The following is a 4,817-nucleotide window of genomic DNA, read 5'->3' on the forward strand; positions in this document are numbered from 1 at the left end:
TTAAAAATGCAACATACAACTGACCATGTGTAAATACTCGTGCATTTAAATAAAGACCAACAATGTGGACAACATCTACCCTTGTGACTTGTTGATCATCATAGCATTTCTAAGTGGATCTCTATAAGCTGAAGGTTTTAGATGATGCTAAATCAAAGTACAAGGCAATGTTAGTAGACGAAGGTTTTAACCAAGAAAAAGGTGTGGACTTTGATTATATATTTTCACATGTGGTACAATTGATTACTCTTCGCACTATGCTTGCCTTTGTGGCTAAGGATGATATAATTGGATATCAAGACAACATTTCTACTTGGTGATCTTCATGATAAGATCTATATGCAGCAAAACGAGAGGGTTTCATGGAACACAACAAAGACTACAAACTAAAAAAGAGTCTCTATGGATTAAAGAAGACCCCACAAGAATGGTACAATAAGCTTGATGTTTTTATGTAGTCTCATGGATATAAGAGAAGTGAGATAGACCATTGCTTATACAATACAAAGGCTAAAGATGGTAGCTTGACAGTGTTGATACTTTATGTGGACAATATGTTGATAGCTAGGAAAAACAAGTATGAGATTAACACTTTGAAGATAAGGTTAATGAAAACCTTTGAAATGAAGTATTTACGACACACAAATCACATTCTTGGCATACATAGTCAAAAATAAAACAAAGAGATTGCTTTATCTATCCCTATAGGATTATTTCGGCAAAGTGTTGCAAGATTTCATATATGGAGGGGGAGGGGAAGGTAATTAGTATTTCATTACCTCCATATGTGAAACATACTACCAAATATGACAAGGAGAAGGTTGAGATGGTCAAGGTCTCATATTCAACATGTGTAGGTAGTCACGTGTATATTGTGATTACTACTTGCTTGGACATCACATTTGTAGTAGGAGTAGTGAGCAAGTACATGTCAAATCCTAGCAAGAAGCATTGGGATATAGTGAAAGGCATCTTGAGGTACTTGTTTGATACAAGGATATGAGCGTATGCTTTGGGAGAAGTAGTAGTGGTATAGTTGGATACATAGATGTTGACTATGCAGCAAATGTTAACAGCAAAAAGCCAATCACATGATATGTTTTGCCCTCCTATGGTGGTGTAATCACATGGACGTCTTAGTTATAGAAATGCATGGCATTATATACAACTAAACCTAAGTATATTGTAGCCATAGAGGTGTTCAAAGAAGATATTTGACTTACTTGTCTAGTGGGAGACTTGGGCCTTAGTGAAGACATGCCATTGTTGCACAGTGATAGTTAGAGTGCCATTATATTGGCCAAAGAATCCTACATTTCATGTAAAAATGAAGCACATTGAAGTGAGGGTATCACTTCATTTATCGAGTGCTTAAGGTTAAGCAAGTTGGGCTTATCAAAGTGCATACTGATGATAACCTCATATATTCTCTCACTCTTTTGTCTCACTTAATGGCACATTGGCCTTTAAGTGGGAGGCTATTAGGGTAAAGGCCAAGGTGGCCGGCCACCCATCTTACTCACCAACCCTAAATATATATGTACATACTAGTTCATTATTCTTGGAGTGATTAAACAGTAATGTATTGCTCATACAAGAGCTGTTTGAGGTATCATAAACATAGCATCTTCTTTCTCTTTCTGTGTGTGTGTGTGTGTATGCAAACTCCATTCTGCTTGTAGCTCCAACAAAAATTATCAATGGTTGTTATATCCACAAATCTTTGAGGAATATTTTTAGCACATCAACCATGCAAGGACTCTTGGGGTTCAATGCACCACGAGGGCCATGGACATTGCTTTTTGAAACTATTTGAAACAAAGTTGGAAACTTTACTTTATCAAGCAACTCAACATAAGCCAGTCTGTCATAGTGACTGGCTTCAAAGGGTTTGAAAGAATGATCCAAAGCTAGCAAAGTATGGGAATGTTATAGCTCTTGCTTTTGAAACTCAATCACACTAGGATAGACTATAACATTTTCAAATAGTTTTTTAAATAAAAAACAATGCATGTATCATGTTAACATGTTTTGTATGAAACACTTGAGCAGTCAAATTAGGATGATCATTATTACTTTGCCAAAGTAACAGAACATTTGTTATCTTTAACAAATTTAGCATCAACAATATATTGTTACAATAGTCAACCACTGCATAACATACACACTTCAGTATCTTTACACACTTGAAGTTGAAACACATAAAGTTGCATTTGAGTAACCCAATCCTTATTGGGTAATTCATGTATATGTATATTGAAATATTAACATTACTATAAGGTACCTTGACATACCAATCGTCATCAGCCCCCACAGGGAAAAAGAGGACATATAACATTGACATGTATGCTCTATGTAAGTTTGAAATAGCAATACATTGACCATCTTATCTATGAAACATAAATGTCTCGATGATATAGAGTATTCTCATCACCTTGGCTTGGCATCATCTTAGTTGCCACTAGAGTGGAGTATTGCCTATTAGTTTGTTGAGCACCAAAAATAGTCATTCTTAATTTCTACAAGGGATTGTTTTACAATTGCATATCCATAGACCTAAAAGATCCCCAAATAAATTTGGTAACAAATTAGGTAAAACTCCCAACTAAGTAGATAACTTATGCTTAGTATCACAAACATAAAGCTATGCAAATCTTGGCATTTCTTCTTGTTGTATATTAGAAAGCATAGTACTTATATAGTATTAAATGAAGGCATGTACTTTAAAGTTATAAGCATTCCTAGTAATAAATAAAAGCTCATCAACATTGGTACCAAATGACACAAATGCAAGAGTACTATTATATGCTTGTATATTAGTTTTTAGGTACTTTACTTTAAGGATGCATACTATGTAATAAATCATTATACATATACCCTATCCTCACATTGTCCATCATCTTCAAGAGAGACATCCCACATGCACTAATGAACAAGAAGCAAACCATCACTTGGTGAAGAATCACTAGCTTTGAGAGACATTTGGTGCTTTTATATGTCTCAAGCTTACAACTTGGGAAGAGCATAACATGGCCAGAGGCATTGCTAAGGGAGAATATAAGGAGTCAAGGGGATTAAGAATGATCTTTGTGTTACAATCTCCCTCTCTGAGCTCATGTCTTTACATAGCTCTATAACTATCTCTATCTTTATGTTATCTCTTTATTGATTTCTATTTGTTTTTGCTATCCACTCCCTTCAAACATGGGATTCCTCTAAGGCGATTCAAAGTTTTGAGAGTCAATTTGCTACACTTCATCATCATACAACACTTTCAAGGGAATATAAGATTTCTAATAGAGAAATCTTAGAGCTCTTCAAGATAAGTGATAAAAACATATGCAACTCTAAACTATAAATTGAGGAAGAGTAAGGTAATTTAGGGTTTCAAGAGTAAACTTTTATTTAGTAAAACCTACCTAAGATTTTATCTAGCATATGTGCACATGGGATATAAAAACCTAAGGACTTGTTCTTGTTACATCATGATATATATGATGACATTCTATAAGAACATAAGCTAATGAGAACAATGTTTGAATGGAAAAGTAAGGATTTTTCCTTGTCCACGTTTATGTTCAGTGGCCCTAATTGTCCATCACCATGATCAAAATAGGTATCCCACATGCACTAATGAGCAATAGGCATGCCATCATTTGATGTGAAAGACCACCAACTTTGAGGGTCATCTAGTGATTCTATATGTCTCAAGGTTAAGAATTGAAAAGAACATGACATGGCCAAAGGTTTTGCTAAGGGCGAACATAAGGAGTTAAGAGAGCAAGAGACTATCATTTTCATGTAAGGAAGAGGCTTGGCATTTAGTCTCCCTTTCTCTTCTCATGTCTCGGTATATCTTTGTAAATATCTCTATCTTTATGGCATTACTTTATTGAGTTCTCTTCGTTTCTTTCTCCACTCTTCCCGAATGTATGACTCCTCTAAGGTATTCATTTTCATTGTACAAAAGTAGACATGTTGGGCTTGGCTAGCCTAAAGGCCCGATATAAATATTTCTATACATTAATTTAAACTTATTCACAAAAAAAGAGAGACATTTTAAAATAGAAAGCTATATGTTTTTATATTTTCTATATTATTGAAAAGTTATTGCTCTCCCTCTTATTCTGTCTCTCCCCCCTAAAATATGAGAGAGTTCTACTTGGTAGGTACCCAAGATGCCTAAGGTATATCTCAAAGAGAGAGCCATTTCATGAGGGTCATAAACATGCACCATAGACATGCTTGCCACATACATAGGTTAGGGGCAATGTTTCATGCACTCTCTTTTATATTCGATGTAAAATATCAATTAGGCTAGGCATCAAGTCCCATTACAAATTGTTTAAGGGCTAGACAAGGGCTAAAGAGGGGGACTCCTAAAGAAATTTTAATGGAACTTGATACCTAGCATCATGAATATATAGCATTGGATCTTTAGACTCTCTTTCTCTCTCTCTAATTAACAATCATTAATAATAACAATAAGTACGCATTTACTAATAATAAAATAAAAGGAAACCAAACAATTGAAACAATAAATAAATGGAAAATATTTAATATTGATATAATATTTAACATTTAAACTAAACATGAAAATTCAAAAAACTAAACATAAAGAACTTCTCTCCTTTGTCTCCCTCCCTCCCTACTCCCCCTCTCTCTATCTCTCTCTCTCTCTCTCTCTCTCTCTCTCTCTCTCTAATTAAACAATTATTTTACTATTATAGAAGAAAATCATTCGCTTACTTATCCTACCTAGACGTCCAAGTCTCGAGGGTAAAAGCTTCGGCCTTAGAAAACCTAAAAATATACAC

Source organism: Lygodium microphyllum, chromosome 8 (assembly GCF_053477565.2).
Source record: "Lygodium microphyllum isolate KBCC chromosome 8, Lygodium_microphyllum_v1.1.10, whole genome shotgun sequence".
In the NCBI taxonomy this organism is placed as follows: domain Eukaryota; kingdom Viridiplantae; phylum Streptophyta; class Polypodiopsida; order Schizaeales; family Lygodiaceae; genus Lygodium; species Lygodium microphyllum.